At 39.4% G+C, this 23306-nt stretch overlaps 1 protein-coding gene and 5 non-coding genes across 6 annotated transcripts in view; 1 reads left to right on the top strand and 5 right to left on the bottom strand.

Annotated features, from left to right (window-relative positions):
- LOC127661496 (uncharacterized) overlaps nt 1–23306 on the bottom strand; it is a 156467-nt gene that overhangs the window by 117510 nt on the left and 15651 nt on the right. The gene's annotated exons all lie outside the window — the stretch shown is intronic.
- On the bottom strand, nt 1634–1706 carry trnaq-cug (transfer RNA glutamine (anticodon CUG)). Its single transcript has one exon. It is a non-coding gene; the product is annotated as a tRNA-Gln (tRNA).
- Nucleotides 2727–2799, top strand: trnaa-agc (transfer RNA alanine (anticodon AGC)). The gene has a single exon. It is a non-coding gene; the product is annotated as a tRNA-Ala (tRNA).
- Nucleotides 11166–11239, bottom strand: trnai-aau (transfer RNA isoleucine (anticodon AAU)). The gene has a single exon. It is a non-coding gene; the product is annotated as a tRNA-Ile (tRNA).
- On the bottom strand, nt 16581–16652 carry trnaq-cug (transfer RNA glutamine (anticodon CUG)). Its single transcript has one exon. It is a non-coding gene; the product is annotated as a tRNA-Gln (tRNA).
- trnaq-cug (transfer RNA glutamine (anticodon CUG)) lies at nt 20151–20222 on the bottom strand. The gene has a single exon. It is a non-coding gene; the product is annotated as a tRNA-Gln (tRNA).

Here is a 23306-nt window from a genome sequence, read left to right as displayed (position 1 = left end):
GGTGCTACACCAATGCCCACCTGGGCCCCCCACAGAGCACGCTTCACTTGCGCTGTTTGCTGTTTTAACCCTTAACAGCTCTCTCAGCGACTTCTTATACTTTCAATAGTATAATTAAATTACTCTTCACTCGCCTCGTCGGAGTGAAGCTCTCCCGTCCCCTTCAAAATCTCTTCCAGTCAGACAGCCCTAACAATTAATAAAAGCTTCCTACATTGTTTGCTGATTTGCCAGAGATGTCACCACGGAGTGATTGCCCTCCGAATCCTCCACCAAACTGTTAGGGGTATAACAGTTTTCACCCGACCAGATATGGAGAAAGAAAACCAGGAGTCGAGAAGTACAATTAAAAGAGTCAAAAATTTACTGAAGTATAGTCTGCAGTGAAATTGGTAGAGCCAGCGCAAAGTCTCACGAGGAGATCGAAAGCCAACTTGTACCTTACACAAAATCTTACATATATTATACCATTTGCAAGGACGTACATTCCATTATTTTACTCCTGATTGGCTAAAAGACCATACAGTCACAACATATAGACAGCTATGCGGCCTATCAACATTAATCAGCGCACTTGTCGTCCGAGCCCGAGATTTACATCTGAAGTGACCTCGCAGATGGTCACGGGCGTCTTCGAGTCGGCCTGGTGTGCATCCCTGGGTTTGAAAACTGGGTAGAAGGTCAAACGCACACACAAAACACTGACGAACGACAGTTCTTCTCTGGGCACAAGAGAGCCAGAGCACACATTATCAGGCCATTTGAACCAAAACAGAGAGATAAAATATTCACTCCTCGGGCAGAGGAGAGGGTTGAAATAACATACATTTCTTCCCTAAAGAAATAATAAGAGAAAATCACACTTCTACTATTCAGGTATTATTACATAGGACTTTAAACCATATAATTAGTCATGGAAAGGTAACAATCAAACACAGAATACATCTGGAACACATGTTTAACGCATTCCCCTGACCCCCCCCTGAGAGGCTGGAGAGCGTCACAAATAAGCTTATCCCCAAAAGACCTTCAGCCAATGTGCAGGACAGAGAGACTCTGGAATGTTCCTAAAAGAGACTAATTAACATTCAACACACATATGATTCAAAGTATTTTTCAATTATGCATAAGAAAATAGAATTGATTATGTGATCATGCATATAGTTAATTAGTCACTTTATTAAAGAAGTTAAGCAACAGAATACAGATAGATATTGATATAAAAGGATATATATATATATATATGTATATGTATTGATATATCTGAAGAGCCAAGGGATTTTGACCCTTACTCTTCAGATACATTATATTACATTACATTTATTGATTTAGAAGGTGCTTTTATGCAAAGCGGCTTATAATAGAGGAATAACACAACATAAGTGATTCATCTTAAGGAGACAAAAATACAAAAAGTGCTGTGTTCCAAATTTTCAATTGTATCAGAAAAATACTATCCATGACAGATTAGAGTTCAACAAGAGCAATATATGTAGATTTTTTTGATATAAGTGTATGGAGAAATGCTCATGGACCTGGCAAGCAGAGTATTGCAGCAGGAGATTTGGAGGATCACTGCTTTTGAAAAGTACTTTTGATTGGGTCCTCTGAACCGTCGGTGCAAAAGTCAAAGAATGTCCCACCGAGATTTGAACTCAGATCACTGGATTCAGAGTCCAGAGTGCTAACCATTACACCATGGAAACGCCATTAATTGTATGCTCTCTCCTGGGTTTGGACAAAAAACATGTTTTGTTGAAATTGGCAAGAGAAAGGCATATTTTAGGCCTCTTGCTGGAGATTTCAACAACCAAACTCTGTTTTTGGCCACAAGACCCTAAGATGGTTCCGCCAGGATTTGCTCTCCTGCTCTCTTAACTTTTCTAGAGATATTCAGATCAAAAGACACCCTGGCCCGTATGGGGATCAAACCCACCACCTTGGGGTTATTAGTACCACACTCTAACCAACTGAGCTAACCGGCCTTGTCTTGGCATTGTCACTGTCCATTTTCACAGAAAATGCTTGCTTGGTGGTAATGCTGACATTAAGACTTTGCACCCCATGGTCTTCAAGTTTGAAGATCTAAGGGCAAGCTATTCTTGGGGCAAGCTATTCTTGGATTTGAACACGAGACACTTTTGCACCCAAATCCAAAATCATAACTCTAGCCCCACAAGCCACCTTGCAATGTCTGCTCTCTTAAGAAAGGTCTACACAAACCTCATTAGGTTCTGATGCTCAGCATGGCATGCCAACGTACACTTATTTTCAGTCATACAAGTACTGCTCTTATCTACATTAATGGAGGAATAGAGACATCCTCAAAAGAATTTGGCAAGCATAAAATGGAATAGCATTTATCGCCAATAACTCCTAACAAAATTGCCAATGACAATTTGCTTCATTTGTTCCATTTCTCATGTAGCGCTCATAGTTATCTGCATCTATTGCTTTCTCTTAGGGCAAATTGAATGTGTACTGAAGTTTCCTTGGAAAAACTTACCATGTCACATTATCATGGGGGCTGACCTACTTGACCACAAAACTCACATATGATTTAGGATCACTGCCTTGCAAGACTCCTTGGACATGGTCTTTCTGACCATTGGAAGGGCCCATGGCCCACTCCAAAAGGAAACAAACAAGAGTGGTTTGGTACCTCTGGGCTGCACAGCTGAGGAGCAACAAAAATTAAAGAAAGGCACGTTGCCCACCTACCAGGAGGGGAATTAGCTCAAATGGTAGAGCGCTCGCTTAGCATGCGAGAGGTAGCGGGATCGATGCCCGCATTCTCCATGAGGATGTTTTCCTTTTAGGAACTGTTCTCTAATCTCAGACCTGGTCATCACAATTTCAAAGTGATAGACCTGGCCAGCAGAGTTGGTACACTTTCACTTCTGTAGATTTGGAGTCTCGCAGCTTTACAAAAGTCCTTCTGATTGGGTCCATTGCACCGTTTGGCACAAAGTCACAGAAGGTCCCACCGAGATTTTAACTGGTATCTCTGGATTCAGAGGACAGAGTGCTAACCTTCTTTCCTCATGTATTTCCATGAGGCTACCCTCATGGAAATACAAGAAGTGCTGCGTTCCAAATTTTCAATTGTATCAGAAAAATACTATCCATGACAGATTAGAGTTCAACAAGAGCAATATATGTAGATATTTTTGATATAAGTGTATGGAGAAATGCTCATGGACCTGGCAAGCAGAGTATTGCAGCAGGAGATTTGGAGGATCACTGCTTTTGAAAAGTACTTTTGATTGGGTCCTCTGAACCGTCGGTGCAAAAGTCAAAGAAGGTCCCACCGAGATTTGAACTCAAATCACTGGTGTAGTATATTTTTTATCAAGTTAATCAGGAGTAATTGATGAAAACATTGTTGATTTATACCACAGTTATGTCTGAGGGGCAAACATGCAGTTTACTGTATGTAAAGGCCTGTGACGTGATGAATATGTGCTCACATAGGTTTGACTATTTGACTGTGTGTGCAGAAACATAAATAGCATTACTTAGGGGGGAGAATTGATCTCATCCAAAGGACATTCTGTTACTTCTTAATATGGTCAAGACCAGAGTCAATGAAGAGCATGATAGATAATACATGTAAGCCCCACCTTGTTTGAGGAGATGTATTTAAGTAAAACCAAACCAGAGATGCTTCAGTTGTTGTTGGTACTGTGGTTTCACCGTAGGCAACTCGGCTTTATTGTGTGATAATAAAGTCTATTCTTCTGAAATCAAAACCCCAAAGATGCTGAGTGATTTTTCACAAAATTGGCATGAAAAACTACAACAATTGGCGCCCGAACAGGGACAGAAGAGAGCAGAGTCGTTACATCGCGGGCTGGCTGGGAAAGCAAACACAAACACGGTGGCCACCATTAAGAGGTAAGCATATTTTGCTTATAAACGTTTGTGTTACTTGCCAGTTTGCCTGTGGTGGTAAGAACGCTCAGAAAGCTCTTCTAAACCAAAAAGGACAAACAGAATAAAGGGTTTTGATTCCAGAAGACATAATTGCATGCAATGATCTGTTTTTATTTACCTGTAAGGGTATAGGTGCAATAGTAGTAAATAATGGCGGATAAAGTTTAAGAAGTAATAATAGTATAATTAAGGAGAAGCTACAGGATAATAATTTGAGGACTGCATAGGCAAAGAAATATTTATTTATTTACTTTGCGGATACCGCTCTGTAGGAAATTTATAGTAGCCTACGAAGCTACAGGATAATAATTTGAGGACTGCATAGGCAAAGAAATATTTATTTATTTACTTTGCGGATACCGCTCTGTAGGAAATTTATAGTAGCCTACGAAGCTACAGGATAATAATTAGAAGACTGCATAGGCAAAGAAATATTTATTTATTTACTTTGCGGATACCGCTCTGTAGGAATTAATTAATAAATATAAATAAGCAAAGAGAATAGGACTAATAATTGCGCAATTTAGTTTTTTGCAGCTCGGTGTTTATAAAGGCCTTATGTCTGTAATAAGTGTAAAATGTATGTGCGTGTAAGAATAATTGTGGTTCAAGAGTGTTCAGAGTGAACTAATACGAGAGAGTATGACTGAATAAAAATATAAGTCCGGTAGAGGAATCGGAATGTGTGATAGTCAATGACCATAAAAGGAACACTGTGTGGATGTAATATGAGCCCAATAAATAAATAAGAGACAAAGGCGGATGAAGTAAAGTTGTTCAATAAAGAAAGTGTATCAGTTATATGTTGAATGAATGTTGGAAATGAAAGCTGTCTCATAAACTGTGGAAGGAAATTTCCGTTGATAACATATAGAAAACTAAAAATGTTCCAAAATATCAGCCTGTGCTGCATAAATGGTAAGGTGTATATTTCAACATTCCATCACTATATGGAGGCAGAAAAGAGCTGATAATTGCAGGCAGAAAAGGCACCTAATAGATAGTCTGGTTGTAAAGTGGAGATAAAACCAATGATAAAGATATATAGATAGAAAGATACATTTAATAGAGTATAAACAAACAACAAGAAAATGAATAAAAACAGTGAGATAATATAGATGTAAAACGAAATTAGGAAAAAAAAGAAATCAAAAAGTTAACTCACAACTGGCTGGAAAACATTTAGTCTTGGCTGTTCTTAGTCTAGCAGCTGTTAATTGAAATGGGCTAGAACATAACTCCTAAACTAGACTGTAGCATAGAAATGTATTTGACTTCATACAGAGAATCTATACATTCAAGAGATATTGTTGGGTGTGTGAACAAGATAGAGAGACTTAGCTTTGCTGCATAGACAGAAAGTTAACTCTTAGCTTCTGAGGTTTTTTTTAGACTAGCAGCTGAAAAATATGCCAGACCTCTGAACTAGTCAGTCACAGAAGACAAGTGAACTTCATATAGAGAATTTGTGAAGTCAAAAGAGATATCTGTGCTTAAAGTTTAACCTTTAAAGCACAGGGACAAGTAACAATAACAAATTGAAATTGAAATAAAAAATTAAACAACTGTAAAGTAATTAAAATCAGTTTGAAAAATAAAAAAAAAGGCAAAGGAAAAAATAAAATAATAAATAATGAAAATAAGAATTAAAGCTTTGAGTCCAGTGTATTAAACTGAAGTCAACTAAGTAATTGAAATTTAAACAAAGGTGTAGTTAAGATAAGTGTTGTTATATCACATAAGGTAAAACTCCAGTGGAAATACTAAAATCTAGAAATCCACTGTGTAAAATCTCAAAGAAATGAGAAAGCAAAATAAATAAATAAATAATAAAGTGACGTGAATGAACTTTGTGTATTAAAAAGTAAAGGTGAAAGAAATTGGGAAAATTGTTTCAAAATATTGCTGTTGAAGATTAGTGTAGAAGGAAATACATTTAAAAAATAAAAGATTAATTTATTCTCTAGATGTATTGATTTATCTAAATTAAGGGTGCTAAAATAAATTTTCATTTTTATATGCCAAGTAAAAATGAAGAAGGAACAAGTGGAGAAATAAAAACTAAAATCTAGATGAAAACTGATCCTAAAAAGTAAATTGACAAACATATAGGAAATGTATTCATGTATGGAGTATAATAATTCATATATTAGAAGAAGATAAGGAAAATGATTTAGAAAGACATTTAGATTAAAATGTAAAAAATAAATAAAAAGATAAGAGTAAAAACTAAAAACAGGAAAAATATAAAGTAGTAAGAGATATATCCAGAAAGTTTAAAATTCACTGAGAAATATGAGGCAGGCCAGAAAAGCTGAGGCATGCAGAGGAGGGTAAAAATGACAGGACCCTTTTTAAAAATACCTCCCTATGTGACCCCAAAGGTCAGCTCCCAAAGGTCAGCTCCACATACTTTAGATAGAATGTGGATAGTATTTCTTGTAATAAGACCAGTAGTTATCAAAGCCACAGAAAATGGGAAAGGGAAATTAAAAAGAAGGATTGTGAAACTGGAATATGAAAAGTAAATCTTAAATGTGAAAATTTCACATTCATGTGTCTGTTTTATGTTCTGTCTAGTCCAATATGAAAGAATAACATTTTTAACAATATTAAATTAAACTATAATGTCTTTATATATACATTTAACCAGGATTATACGTTTTATTTTTCATGTGTTTAAATATGTCTGGAGAACAATGTATATGTTTGTGCAACTTTATTGGTGTAAACTTGATCAACCAACAAAAATAAGACAGATAGTGTTTATTATTTTTGCTAGAAAAAGTCTGACTGGAGAGATTGAGTGAGACCTGAGAATGCTCTTAATAGAAACAGATCCTGCGCTCTGTAAGGAGAGAGAGCAGGAGTGGTTAAACCCGGTGTCTCTCATGGTGTCTCTCATGATGTCTCTAGTCAAACACAGGGGCCCCCAAACTTAGAAAACAGAGATAGCTTTTGAGATTAGATATTTTTCTTTTATTTCTTGTTTTATATATACAGTGTAGGCATTGGTTGATCATGGGTACACTGAAAGTTGTCACTGAGACTAGAATTAAAGAAAATAAATTTAAGAATAATTTAAATCATTGCATGTTCTCTACGTTTCAAATTTACTCAGAGAAGTTTTTCTTGGGTTTGTTCTATGACCAGTCATGACAGATAGAATTGAAATAAGTCACAATATGTGGTATATTTGATTGAAAAAATATTGATAATGCTAAGGAAAAATTAGAGATTGGTATTAGGTGAAACCCATAGAGCAACATTAAGATTAAATTGAATATCATAAATAATTTGATGTTCATGTGTCCATTCTGTGTGAAATTGATGCTAACTATGTATTAATCTTTCTGTTGTCCGCATTGTATAAGTCATTTCAATAACTCATTCTGGAACCAGTCTCTCACCATTGCAGATTGCTGAGCCAGATGATTTATTGAAGAAGCTTATGTTACAGGAGACAGTCCGGAGAAAAGGACAAAGACTAAGAAATACAGTATGTGGGCGGTTATATGATTGGCCCTTCTACTATCATGAATGCTGGTAAACATTACTGAATTGACATTTCAATTGTGGAATCAAATTTCTCTTCATAAGTTGATTTCAGTCATATATGACTAATTGGACGTTTGATTCTCCAACAGCCATCCATGGGTGCAATATCCATGTCTAAATTGTTCTGAGGGTCTAAATTTAAATCCAGCATCTAATTGCGAATTTGTTAATGTGAAGGTTAAACATTAAAACTAAATGGCAAAGTAAGAGTAACATATTGGATTGTTTACTCCCCTAAATTTTCCAAAGACTACCCTCACTTTAAAGAAAAAGCTTAATCAGTACTGCAAGGAGTTAATTAAGTGTCTATTTCTAGTAAGCTATTTTTTATTTTAAGTTAAATCCATGAAAACACTGTTTTAAAGGTATACAGTTTATGCACAGTGACATCTGTCTCTGCTATTTAACTGACTAATTGATCATGAAATGCTGATAAGCATAAGACGATAATAACTGAAAAATCATATTATTAAAGGATAATAACATTAGGATATAAAAATGAGACTTGTAAGAAATTCAAAGGACATAATGTATGTCACTGATCAATTATTGCAAAACACAAGATATTTGTCTGAACTTCCATTGTGCCACTTTACTATTTTATTTTGTTTAGAATCTTTCATTTATTTTCTGTTAATTTAAAAAGGTAATTTATGTTGGTTTATTTGACATAATGAAAGTTCCTTCTCCTGAGAAAGAGTAAGAAAAGAGAGAAAGTAAACATAAGAGAGTTTAAAACGAAAACTTAAATTTCTCAATGGTCTGAATACAAATGCGCATTAATTTTATTGCGCGAGGAGGGAAGGGATAAGAGAAGTAGAAATTCTAGAAGTTTTCTTGAAGATGGTTTACAATGGCAAAGGTTGAAAGCAGATAATATAATAAAATATATTTGATTATATCATTTTATTAAATTACATTTATCACTATTCTCTGTTGTAGAATTACATAAATGTGTTATTGTGATTTTCTAAGAAAGAAAAGGGAATAACTGTAACAACAGTGTGAAGGAGTGCAATCTCTCCCTCAAATTCTTTCCCTCTCGCTCTCAGTTTAAGTTTTTAAGTGGGCTAAAACCACATCACTAAATTGTTTTATTTTCTTTTGATTTTATTTTCTTTTATATGGAAAATGATGTGATTTGACAATAATGTTAGGTACAGTAATATGAAGGAAAGGTTCAAACAGCTTTCCTCATCATGATTAAAGAGTTGTTATTTTCAGAGGGCAATTTGAAGTGAAGTGTTCATACTAACGATAAGAGATTTGGTTGAATGTACTTCTGGAAAATAAATGTAGGTTCTAAAACTGCCTAAAAATTATTAAATTAAAGTGATGATTTAAATTAAGCATCTTAGAAGCTTGACAGAGGCGATCCTGTATTTTGATTTGTTCTGATGGTTAGTCCTCACCAAGAGACAAGGTCTTTTGTGACCTTTGCTAAAGGAAAAAACATAAAAACTTGAATGGAAATTAGTGAACTGTAAATGAGTTTAATTGTAGCATTTTACTTTTCATTTGGACAATGTCAATAGATTGTTGAACTTTGAATAATGCTTTGTGAATTTAACCATGTTTTGGACTGTCTCAATGTTTGAGCAGTTGTAGATGGCTCCATTGGCTGTGATGGTTCTCAGGTGATGCTCCCTGAAACAAGGGAAAATGTCTGTTTGCTGATACCAGATTATTAAAGATTGGATAATAAGACTGAGCGGTACCGAGACCAGAGACAAGAGATGATAACCCAATGATGGGTAAAACTCTCCAGTGGCAAGAGGTGATGACCCAATGACGGGTAAAGACTCTCCAATTGCAAAATGAGAGCTGCCTAAGACAGGGCGCCACCGCCCTGGAAAGATGCCCAAGAAGGGTGAACTGGGTTTAAGGAAGTGGATGGATGCTTTTAGGAAAGAAGTATCAAAAGGGAGGTCTAGAAGAAACCTGCTAGAAGCTGTGAGTTCCACTCAACCCGACTGTGTCTTAATAACCGCTTTATTAAAATATTTTATCACAGTGATGAATAACAGGCATTCTATCACTGTGTTATCAGGGGATCACACCCCATGTAGAAGACCAATTATAGATTGATTTTGGAGGTAAAGCTTTGAGAACCATTACATACAAAGAAGTGCCTACATTTTTAAAGAAGTATTAAGCAAACCTGGGACTGTTTGCATGATGAAGAATTACGATTGGAAAATTATTTTTTTGTTTATGCTGTTATTGAACTCATGTACATTTTAATAATAATGAAGAATGGAAAAGAATATATGGTGGTGACTAAAAATTAACATGACCTGATTGCCAAAAGAAATGGGGTGCACAATTAACTAAAATTAATATAATATCTGGATAATAACATTGTGGAAGGAATAAGATTCTGTTGTGTGTGATCATTGGTAAAATAATTTTGGATTCAAGCAACAGTAAAGCAGATGACTTTGATTGATGTGAATGGCCCAATGCAATGGCAACCACCCTGAATGGACAGAAAGACCAACTTGGGAGGAAATTGATTCCTTCAATGAATATATAAGAAGATATGAAGAACCACGCCCTGGGTGTAAGTGCTGGTTAACCTCTCCCCAAAGGGTGATCCTCTACGATACGCAAAGCATCTGGGTTGAAGACATCTACACTACAAGCAAGAACTCTTAAAATTAGGATGAATATTTTGTTTAATGCAATCTACATAACTGTGACAACCAAAAACAAGACCAAACCAGGAGCACGTACATGCTTAAATATGTTAATTTGTGACTATAGAAAGTCACAGAGGAGGGAATATGTAGTATATTTTTTATCAAGTTAATCAGGAGTAATTGATGAAAACATTGTTGATTTATACCACAGTTATGTCTGAGGGGCAAACATGCAGTTTACTGTATGTAAAGGCCTGTGACGTGATGAATATGTGCTCACATAGGTTTGACTATTTGACTGTGTGTGCAGAAACATAAATAGCATTACTTAGGGGGGAGAATTGATCTCATCCAAAGGACATTCTGTTACTTCTTAATATGGTCAAGACCAGAGTCAATGAAGAGCATGATAGATAATACATGTAAGCCCCACCTTGTCTGAGGAGATGTATTTAAGTAAAACCAAACCAGAGATGCTTCAGTTGTTGTTGGTACTGTGGTTTCACCGTAGGCAACTCGGCTTTATTGTGTGATAATAAAGTCTATTCTTCTGAAATCAAAACCCCAAAGATGCTGAGTGATTTTTCACAAAATTGGCATGAAAAACTACAACAATGGATTCAGAGTCCAGAGTGCTAACCATTACACCATTGAACTGCTGTTAATTGCATGCTCTCTCCTGGGTTTGGACAAAAAACATTTTTTGTTGAAATTGGCAAGAGAAAGGCATATTTTAGGCCTCCTGATGGGGATTTCAACAGCCAAACTCTGTTTTTGGCCACAAGACCCTAAGGTGGTTCTGCCAGGATCCATCGCCAGGATTGAACTCAGCTTGTTGGATTCAAAATTCAACATGCTAACCATTACACAATCCTGCATTTCCTGGTGAAGAGAAGTTGTGAGTATTATTGCTTTTTGGTAAGGAGTTTGAAACAGGCAATGGGCAGCCTGTATCTAAGTGGTTATCTTTGGTTTATCAGTCTAATGCTCTCCTAACTTTTCTAGTGAGATTCAGATCAAAAGTCATCCTGGCCCGTACGGGGATCGAACCCGCGACCTTGGCGTTATTAGCACCACGCTCTAACCAACTGAGCTAACCGGCCTTTTCATGCTTTTGTCACTGCCCATTTTCACAGAAAATGCTTGCTTGGTTGTAATGCTGACATTAAGACTTTGCACCCAATGGTCTTCAAGTTTGAAGATCTAAGGGCAAGCTATTCTTGGGGCAAGCTATTCTTGGATTTGAACACGAGACACTTTTGCACCCAAATCCAAAATCATAACTCTAGCCCCACAAGATTGGACTCAAGATGGCGCCGAGTATGGCTGCTGCGTTGCGAGCTCCGATACAACACTGCGGTTTATTGTTTGTTTTGTTTACAGTTCTTTGTTTTTTTGTCTTGGATGTTGTCTGCCTTATTGTTTACGACAGACTAACGCTTTTGGACATTGGTTCTACAATTACACATCGAAAACCGGACTTTAAATTCCTCAACGCCGACCCGCTGTTTACAAACACGCCGGCGGAGCCCTTTGTCTGGGCTGCTCGGCCGCGGAAACGCAGAAGGAAAACAGGAAAAAGAGCCGGCGTTCTCATCAGAGTAAGACGTCGTGCAAATCGACCCCGCTACCCAGTATACTACTGGCAAATGTTCAGTCTCTGGACAACAAGCTCTGTGAGCTGAGAGCGCGGATCTCTTTCCAACGAGAGACGAGAGATTGCTGTGTTATCTGCCTTACAGAAACCTGGATGTCTACGGAGATTCCAGACTGGGCCATCGAAATCACGGGCTTCTCCGTGCACCGAGCGGACAGAGCGAAAGACCTCTCTGGCAAAAGCAGAGGTGGTGGTGTATGTTTTATGATCAACAAATCATGGTGTGATCAGAGGAACGTACATTTCATCAAGTCTTTCTGCTCTCCTGATCTGGAATATCTCATGCTTCTGTGTCGACCATTCTGGCTACCGAGGGAATTCACAGCGGTCATCATCACAGCTGTGTACATCCCCCCACAAGCCGACACAGACCGGGCACTCAGGGAACTGTATGGGTGTATAAGTGAGCAGGAAACCGCGCACCCTGAGGCTGCGTTCATTGTTGCCGGGACTTTAACAAAGCCAACTTCAAAACAATCGCTCCAAAATACCATCAACACCATAAACTTCAACACACGAGGGGACCGGGTTTTAGATCATTGTTTCTCTCCTTTCCGGTATGGCTACAAATCCCTCCCCCGCCCCCCATTTGGCAAATCGGACCACTCTTCCATTCTGCTTTTGCCCGCTTACAGGCAGAAACTGAAACAGGAAGCACCCACCCTCAGAACGATCCAGTGCTGGTCGGACCAGTCAGACTCTGCGCTACAAGACTGTTTTGATCACGCGGACTGGGAGATGTTCCGGTCCGCCTCTGATGACGACATCGAGGTTTACGCTGACAGCGTAACGTGTTTCATCAGGAAGTGCGTAGAGGATGTTGTTCCGACCAAAACAATACGGATATACCCCAACCAGAAACCATGGGTTAACGGCGATGTTCGCGCGGCACTCAATGCGCGGACCTCCGCTTTGAAGTCTTCTAACACGGAGGAGCGTAAACAAGCCAGTTATGCCCTCCGTAACTCTATCAGTGAAGCCAAACGCCAGTACAGGCACAAACTTGAAGGTCAGTTCAACCTCACTGACTCCAGAAGTATGTGGCAGGGAATTAACATCATCACGGACTACAAACGGAATAAAGACTCCGCCGTGAACACCGCTGCATCTCTCCCGGACGAACTTAATACATTTTATGCTCGTTTTGAGGACAATAACATCGCCCTCGCGGAGAGAGTATTCGCGGCTGACGCTTCAGAGGTTGGTTCACTCTCCGTCTCTGTTGTGGATGTAACCCGATCCTTCCGACGGGTGAACATCCGTAAAGCCGCGGGTCCAGACGGCATTCCGGGCCGCGTCATCAGAGCGTGCGCGAATCAACTGGCAGATGTTTTTACGGACATTTTCAATCTGTCCCTCTCCCTGTCTGTAGTCCCCACATGCTTCAAAACATCAACCATTGTGCCTGTACCGAAGCAAGCCACAATCACTTGCTTAAATGACTGGCGTCCTGTTGCTCTGACCCCCATCATCAGCAAATGCTTTGAGAGGTTAATCAGAGATTACATCTGCTCTGTTCTGCCCACCTCTTTGGACCCATTGCAGTTTGCCTACCGCAACAACTGCTCCACTGATGATGCCATTGCATCTACAATACACACTGCTCTCTCCCATCTGGAAAAAAGGAACACATATTTGAGAATGCTGTTTGTAGACTACAGCTCAGCATTCAACACCATAGTGCCCTCCAAGCTTGATGAGAAACTCCGGGCTCTCGGATTAAACAGCTCGCTGTGCAGCTGGATCCTGGATTTCCTGTCAGGCAGACGTCAGGTGGTTAGAATGGGCAGCAACACCTCCTCATCACTGACCCTCAACACTGGAGCCCCGCAGGGCTGTGTTCTCAGCCCACTCCTGTATTCACTATACACACATGACTGTGTGGCAACACATAGCTCCAATGCCATCATTAAGTTTGCTGACGATACGACGGTGGTAGGTCTGATCACTGACAATGATGAAAGAGCCTACAGAGAGGAGGTGCACACTCTGACACGCTGGTGTCAGGAGCACAACCTCTCCCTCAACGTCAGTAAAACCAAGGAGCTTGTGGTGGACTTCAGGAAGAAAGACGGAGAACACAGCTCCATCACCATTAATGGAGCACCGGTAGAGAGAGTCAGCAGTTTCAAGTTCCTCGGTGTCCACATTACTGAGGAACTCACATGGTCTGTCCACACTGAGGCCGTTGTGAAGAAGGCTCACCAGCGCCTCTTCTTCCTGAGACGGCTGAGGAAGTTTGGAATGAACCAACACATCCTCACACGGTTCTACACTAGTACCGTAGAGAGCATCCTGACTGGCTTCATCACCGCCTGGTACAGCAATAGCACCGCCCACAACTGCAAAGCCCTGCAAAGGGTGGTGCGAACTGCCAGAAACATCATCGGAGGTGAGCTTCCCTCCCTCCAGGACATATATACCAGGCGGTGTGTGAAAAAAGCTCGGAGGATCATCAGAGACTCCAGCCACCTGAGTCATGGTCTGTTCTCACTGCTACCATCAGGAAGGCGGTATCGTAGCATCAGGACCTGCACCAGCCGACTACATTACAGCTTCTTCCCCCAAGCAGTCAGACTGTTGAACAATTGATCTCCCACGATCAATAATTTGCACTGCACTTTATTAACCTATAATCTCACACTGGACTGTAAACATTCTCCTCAATACAACTACTTATATATATAGCACTATATATATATATATGTATACTCTTTACTTATTGTATTGTGTATTCTATATTGTGTGTATTGTTTACTGTACATTGTATATAATTATTGTGTTGTGTAAGTATGTTGTTTACTGTAATTGGTATATGTCTCGTCACTGTCATGACTGCTATGTTGCTCGGACCTGCACACAAGAATTTGACCTACTGTTGCACTTGTGTACATGGTAGTGTGACAATAAAGTGATTTGATTTGATTTGATTTGATTGATTTGACAAGCCACCTTGCAATGTCTGCTCTCTTAAGAAAGGTATAAACAAACCTCATTAGGTTCTGATGCTCAGCATGGCATGCCAACGTACACTTATTTTCAGTCATACAAGTACTGCTCTTATCTACATTAATGGGGAAATAGAGACATCCTCAAAAGACTTTGGCAAGCATAAAATGGAATAGCATTTATCGCCAATAACTCCTAACAAAATTGCCAATGACAATTTTGCTTCATTTGTTCCATTTCTCATGTAACGCTCATAGTTATCTGCATCTATTGCTTTCTCTTAGGGCAAATTGAATGTGTACTGAAGTTTCCTTGGAAAAACTTTTATTGCTGTTTGGTTTGGAGTTTAAAACAGGCAATGGGCAGCCTGTATCTAAGCGGTGATCTTTGCTTTATCAGTCTAATGCACTCCTAACTTTTCTAGAGAGATTCAGATCAAAAGACACCCTGGCCCATACAGGGATCAAACCCACAACCTTGGCGTTATTAGCACCACGCTCTAACCAACTGAGCTAACCGGTCTTGTCTTGTTTTTGTCACTGCCCATTTTCACAGAAAATGCTTGCTTGGTTGTAATGCTGACATTAAGACTTTGCACCCAATGGTCTTCAAGTTTGAAGATCTAAGGGCAAGCTATTCTTGGGGCAAGCTATTCTTGGATTTGAACACGAGACACTTTTGCACCCAAATCCAAATTCATAAATCTAGCCCCACAAGCCACCTTGCAATGTCTGCTCTCTTAAGAAAGGTCTACACAAACCTCATTAGGTTCTGATGCTCAGCATGGCATGCCAACGTACACTTATTTTCAGTCATACAAGTACTGCTCTTATCTACATTAATGGGGAAATAGAGACATCCTCAAAAGAATTTGGCAAGCATAAAATGGAATAGCATTTATCGCCAATAACTCCTAACAAAATTGCCAATGACAATTTGCTTCATTTGTTCCATTCCTCATGTAGCGCTCATAGTTATCTGCATCTATTGCTTTCTCTTAGGGCAAATTGAATGTGTACTGAAGTTTCCTTGGAAAAACTTACCATGTCACATTATCATGGGGGCTGACCTACTTGACCACAAAACTCACATATGATTTAGGATCACTGCCTTGCAAGACTCATTGGACATGGTCTTTCTGACCATTGGAAGGGCCCATGGCCCACTCCAAAAGGAAACAAACAAGAATGGTTTGGTACCTCTGGGCTGCACAGCTGAGGAGCAACAAAAATTAAAGAAAGGCACATTGCCCACCTACCAGGAGGGGAATTAGCTCAAATGGTAGAGCGCTCGCTTAGCATGTGAGAGGTAGCGGTATCGATGCCCGCATTCTCCATGAGGATGTTTTCCTTTTAGGAACTGTTCTCTAATCTCAGACCTGGTCATCACAATTTCAAAGTGATAGACCTGGCCAGCAGAGTTGGTACACTTTCACTTCTGTAGATTTGGAGTCTCGCAGCTTTAGAAAAGTCCCTCTGATTGGGTCCATTGCACCGTTTGGCACAAAGTCACAGACGGTCCCGCCGAGATTTTAACTGGTATCTCTGGATTCAGAGGACAGAGTGCTAACCTTCTTTCCTCATGGATTTCCATGAGGCTACCCTCATGGTAATACAAGAAGTGCTGCATTCCAAATTTTCAATTGTATCAGAAAATACTATCCATGACAGATTAGAGTTCAACAAGAGCAATATATGTAGATATTTTTGATATAAGTTTATGGAGAAATGCTCATGGACCTGGCAAGCAGAGTATTGCAGCAGGAGATTTGGAGGATCACTGCTTTTGAAAAGTACTTTTGATTGGGTCCTCCGAACCGTTGGTGCAAAAGTCAAAGAAGGTCCCACCGAGATTTGAACTCGGATCACTGGATTCAGAGTCCAGAGTGCTAACCATTACACCATGGAACCGACATTAATTGTATGCTCTCTCCTGGGTTTGGACAAAAAACATGTTTTGTTGACATTGGCAAGAGAAAGGCATATTTTAGGCCTCTTGATGGGGATTTCCACAGCCAAACTCTGTTTTTGGCCACAAGAGCCTAAGATGGTTCCGCCAGGATTGAACTCAGCTTGTTGGATTCAAAATGCAATGTGCTAACCATTGCACAAACCTGCATTTCCTGGTGAAAGGAAGTTGTGAGTATTATTGCTGTTTGGTAAGGAGTTTGAAACAGGCAATGGGCAGCCTGTATCTAAGCAGTGATATTTGGTTTATCAGTCTAATGCTCTCCTAACTTATCAAGTGAGATTCAGATCAATAGTTACCCTAGCCCCTACGGGGATCGAACCCGCGACCTTTGCCTTATTAGCACCACGCTCTAACCATCCTTGTCTTTTTCTTGTCACTGCCCATTTTCACAGAAAATGCTTGCTTGGTGGTAATGCTGACATTAAGACTTTGCACCCCATGGTCTTCAAGTTTGAATATCTAAGGTAACTGGGATACTAAACTGGGTAACTGGGATATAAAAAGTACTGTGTCTAAATTGGTTAGGAATAAAGCCTCAACCGAACCAGATATTACGTCTCAGTTCAAGAGTAATGACTTCATGAATTTCTTTACAGATAAAATTGAAATAATCAGAAATAAAATTGGAATTATGCAATTATCTGTCATAGCACCTCAGAAAACAGTGTCGAATAATTTCCCTCATGTGCAACTTCAATCCTTCGCTATCATAGGTCATGAAGAGCTAACAAAACTTATCGAAACATCAAAAGCCACAACTTGTTTGTTAGATCCTATACCAACTAAGCTCTTAAAAGAGGTATCTTAAAAGAAGCCATTATCAAACCGCTAATTAAGAAGCCACAACCTGATCCTGGAGAACTTGCTAATTATAGACCGATTTCAAATCTCCGTTTATGTCAAAAATACTAGAAAAGGTAGTATCCTCCCAAATATGTTCATTTCTACAGAGAAATAGTATATATGAAGAATTTCAATCAGGATTTAGGCCTCATCACAGTACAGAGACTGCACTTATCAGAGTTACAAATGACTTGCTCTTATCATCTGATCGCGGCTGCATTTCTCTTCTAGTGCTTTTAGATCTAAGTGCTGCATTCGACACGATAGATCACAACATACTCTTGAATAGGCTGGAGAATTATGTTGGAATTTGTGGAGTGGCATTAGCATGGTTTAGGTCATATTTAGCAGACCGCTACCACTTTGTCTATTTAAATGAGGAATTGTCAAACCAAACAAAAGTAAAGTATGGAGTGCCACAGGGATCAGTTTTAGGGCCTCTGCTTTTCTCCATGTATATGCTTCCCTGGGAGATATTATCAGGAATCGTGGAATAAGTTTCCACTGCTATGCTGACGATACACAACTTTATATTTCTTCAAAACCTGATGAGATTTCACAATTCTCAAAATTAGCAGAGTGTATCAATGAAATAAAAGATTGGATGGCCAGAAATTTCCTTCTACTCAATTCTGACAAAACAGAGGTTCTAATTATTGGACCAAAACACTCTAAAAATAAGCCACTAAAATATAATTTGACTCTAGATGGATGTACTGTTACATCATCTTCAACAGCAAAGAACTTAGGTGTTATATTTGATACCAATCTGTCCTTTGAAAATCAAATTACAAATGTTTGTAGAACAGCATTCTTCCACCTAAGAAATATTGCTAAATTAAGGCATATGCTCTCGGTTGCTGATGCCGAAAAACTAATTCATCGTTCATGACCTCAAGACTAGATTATTGTAATGCATTACTGGGAGGATGTCCAGCAAGATCAATAAATAAACTTCAATTGGTTCAAAATGCAGCAGCCAGAGTGCTGACGAGAACCAAGAAATATGATCATATTAGCCCCATTTTATCATCGTTACATTGGCTACCTGTTAAATTCCGTATTGATTTTAAAATTCTGTTAACTACGTACAAAGCTTTGAATGGTCTAGCTCCACGAGTACTTAAGTGATCTTCTACCACGCTATATTCCAACACGTTCATTAAGATCGCAAAATTCTGGCCTATTAATAGTTCCTAGAATATCAAAATCCACTAAAGGAGGAAGATCCTTTTCATATTTGGCTCCTAAACTATGGAATAGTCTCCCAAACACTGTTCGAGATGCAGACACACTCTCTCAGTTTAAGTCTAGACTAAAGACTCATCTATTTAGCCAGGCATACACCTAATTTATCCCACAATTAGGCTGCTTTAGTTGGGTCTGCCGAACCAGAAACCAGAAACATTGAGCATGATCTCTAACTCTGCAATAAATTCAATGGCATCTACACTTACATCTTTTTATTTGTTTCCCTGTCTCAACCTCGGGACTCCTATCCTGAGGTCACCAGAACCGGCTGGATCCAGCACCATTCCTGCTTCATGTTGGACTCCACTGCTACATGTCGCAGAATGATGATGCCTAAATGCAGCCGGTGCCAGCCAAACATCACTTCAATCTATTATGACGGACTTCAGAGGATGAAATTATGCCAACTCCAACCTGCATCACCTCGGTCTATTTATGGACTACAATCCTGAAATGAAATGCTTAGACTAACAATTGCCAACAAAAGCCTTCATCAGCCAATTAACAAGGACAATTGCATCTATGTGAACTTCTGCAATGAATCAAGATGGACTTCAAAGACTTTGGTCATTAATCTTACAGTTCAAACACAATCTATGTTTAATCAATGACCCTTATCACTTAGTTTAATAAATTTAAACCATGATTTTACCTATACATAATTAATATTTACATTAAATTCATAATGTTAGCCAGAGGGAACTGGCCCCCACAGTGAGTCTGGTTTCTCCCAAGGTTATTTTTCTCCATTAATCTACATCGTATGGAGTTTTGTGTTCCTTGCCACAGTCAGCCTACAGCTTGCTCACTGGGGTTATTAATACAATTATCATTTAATTATTTATAAACACTATTAAAATTTGTATTTTATCTAAATTACACAATGATGATTAATTGACTTTATAGACATTACAGTTCTTATCGCCTGTTAATGCTAATATTCTGTAAAGCTGCTTTGAAACGATGTGTGTTGTGAAAGGCTTATACAAATAAAATTGACTTGACTTGACTTAAGGGCAAGGACAAGCTATTCTTGCTCTTATCTACATTAATGGGGAAATAGAGACATCCTCAAAAGACTTTGGCAAGCATAAAATGGAATAGCATTTATCGCCAATAACTCCTAACAAAATTTCAAATTTTCAATTGTATCAGAAAAATACTATCCATGACAGATTAGAGTTCAACAAGAGCAATATATGTAGATATTTTTGATATAAGTGTATGGAGAAATGCTCATGGACCTGGCAAGCAGAGTATTGCAGCAGGAGATTTGGAGGATCACTGCTTTTGAAAAGTACTTTTGATTGGGTCCTCCGAACCGTCGGTGCAAAAGTCAAAAAAGGTCCCACCGAGATTTGAACTCGGATCACTGGATTCAGAGTCCAGAGTGCTAACCATTACACCATGGAACCGACGTTAATTGTATGCTCTCTCCTGGGTTTGGACAAAAAAACATGTTTTGTTGACATTGGCAAGAGAAAGGCATATTTTAGGCCTCTTGATGGGGATTTCCACAGCCAAACTCTGTTTTTGGCCACAAGAGCCTAAGATGGTTCCGCCAGGATTGAACTCAGCTTGTTGGATTCAAAATGCAATGTGCTAACCATTACACAAACCTCAATTTTCCGGTGAAAAGAAGTTGCGAGTATTATTGCTGTTTGGTTTGGAGTTTGAAACAGGCAATGGGCAGCCTGTATCTAAGCGGTGATCTTTGCTTTATAAGTCTAATGCTCTCCTAACTTTTCTAGAGAGATTCAGATCAAAAGACACCCTGGCCCGTTGGCGTTATTAGCACCATGCTCTAACCAACTGAGCTAACCAGCCTTGTCTTGTTATTGTCACTGTCCATTTTCACAGAAAATGCTTGCTTGGTGGTAATGCTGACATTTAGACTTTGCACCCCATGGTCTTCAAGTTTGAAGATCTAAGGGCAAGCTATTCTTGGGGCAAGCTATTCTTGGATTTGAACACGAGACACTTTTGCACCCAAATCCAAAATCATAACTCTAGCCCCACAAGCCACCTTGCAACGTCTGCTCTCTTAAGAAAGGTCTACACAAACCTCATTAGGTTCTGATGCTCAGCATGGCATGCCAACATACACTTATTTTCAGTCATACAAGTACTGCTCTTATCTACATTAATGGGGAAATAGAGACATCCTCAAAAGAATTTGGCAAGCATAAAATGGAATAGCACTTATCGCCAGTAACTCCTAACAACATTGCCAATGACAATTTTGCTTCATTTGTTCCATTTCTCATGTAGCACTCATAGTTATCTGCATCTATTGCTTTCTCTTAAGGCAAATTGAATGTGTACTGAAGTTTCCTTGGAAAAACTTACCATGTCACATTCTTCATGGGGGCTGACCTACTTGACCACAAAACTCATATATGATTTAGGATCACTGCTTTGCAAGACTCCTTGGACATGGTCTTTCTGACCATTGGAAGGGCCCATGGCCCACTCCAAAAGGAAACAAACAAGAGTGGTTTGGTACCTCTGGGCTGCACAGCTGAGGAGAAACAAAATTAAAGAAAGGCACGTTTCCCACCTACCAGGAGGGGAATTAGCTCAAATGGTAGAGTGTTTGCTTAGCATGCGAGAGGTAGCGGGATCGATGCCCGCATTCTCCATGCGAATGTTTTCCTTTTAGGAACTGTTCTCTAATCTCAGACCTGGTCATCACAATTTCAAAGTGATAGACCTGGCCAGCAGAGTTGGTACACTTTCACTTCTGTAGATTTGGAGTCTCGCAGCTTTAGAAAAGTCCCTCTGATTGGGTCCATTGCACCGTTTGGCACAAAGTCACAGACGGTCCCGCCGAGATTTTAACTGGTATCTCTGGATTCAGAGGCCAGAGTGCTAACCTTCTTTCCTCATGGATTTCCATGAGGCTACCCTGCAAATTAGAGCTCAGCAGAGGAGAGATTCAGAACAAAAGTCTGCTGTACGTGGGCCTGGCATGCAGCAACACTGTACGAGGGAACTTTCTCTTTACGTGTTCTTCACTAATTTTACAGATCTGGGCATCAAATTATGTTTTTGATATGTTCGGGGTATAACAGTTTTCACCCGGACCAGATATGGAGAAAGAAAACCAGGAGTCGAGAAGTACAAATAAAAGAGTCAAAAATTTACCGAAGTATAGTCTGCAGTGAAATTGGTAGAGCCAGCGGCAAAGTCTCACGAGGACATCGAAAGCCATCTCGTACCTTACACAAAATCTTACATCAATTATACCATTTGCAAGGATGTACATTCCATTATTTTACTCCTGATTGGCTAAAAGACCATACAGTCTTTTGTTTTGCCCTGTCAAACCACTCATCTCCAATAGCTACATCGGACAACTGAGGCCACATCCTCACCTGAAATGATTTATAATTGTCCCACAACAGCTCCTCATACTTTAAAGGTACCAGACTAGTCTTTGCTCGAGTGTACATCATTTCAATATTCAGTTTAAACACTTGCAAATGCATCCATGCTGTCACGTTATAAGCCATCGATGTAGGATTATAACATTTATCTTCAAGGTAATCATGCAGGTGATCCATGTTGAAAACAGTTCTGTTAGCAAGGTTCCTAGCAAACTCATACTGGTGCAACACATCAGAAAAACTAGCCCAAGTGTAACCTGACTTAACAAAAGAAGCATTACACACCTCCCAGGTTATCTCCATCATCTTCACACCGGTGAGCTTCTCAGAAATTTCTCTACATTTATCAGCATCTCCAGGAGGAAACATCTTAACAAACCACTGTTGAATTTCTTTACCTAAACAATGCTCAACATGTGCAGTCTCCTTCCAAGGGTCATCGAATCTAGTGTACCTGGGCCAAGAGACGGACAAAGCATTAATAGCAGGCAAACCATTTTTACTGCCATTCAGATCGAACTTGTCCTTGTCAGTTTTATCTATCCATCCTAACCTATTACAGACTGCACCGTAAGCCCTATTAGTGTCCCATTGGATCATGTGGCATTTAGTTGGGACTAACACTCCCCATCTCATCAAATCCTTATCATTTATTGCTGTTTGATACTCATCAGACCCCGGTTCTTCTCTAATCACAATATTGCTGTATATATAGCTTTGGGCTACATCTTTAACGACTTTGTTGTAACCAAGTTCATTCTTAGCTTTGGGAAAATAGTATGACATGATGTGGCGAGGATCAGGAGCACTTGGGTATAACGGAAGTTTCACTGCTTTTCCACCTAAAATCATGTGGGAGTCATTCACATCTGCTACCTGACGCCTCCTTCGTTCTGCTCTACTCTCACCTTTTCTAGATTTTAACAAATATCGATTAACCATATCCATTCGTATAGAGCATGCACTCATGTTTTCACGAGCTATGTGGTCAGGGTCCAGCTCATTGAACTGAAATCTCTTTCAAACAGGTCAACGCCTCCACTCCTCATCCACCGACCTTTTTGCATAATGAGGGTAGTATCGGGATAATTTGGGGAGTGACCAAGCCAA

The sequence above is a fragment of the Xyrauchen texanus genome, chromosome 21 (genome assembly GCF_025860055.1).
Source record: "Xyrauchen texanus isolate HMW12.3.18 chromosome 21, RBS_HiC_50CHRs, whole genome shotgun sequence".
Taxonomy (NCBI): Eukaryota; Metazoa; Chordata; class Actinopteri; order Cypriniformes; family Catostomidae; genus Xyrauchen; species Xyrauchen texanus.
The sequence above is the reverse complement of the archived record's forward strand: the minus strand, read 5'-3'. Positions and strand labels throughout refer to the sequence as shown.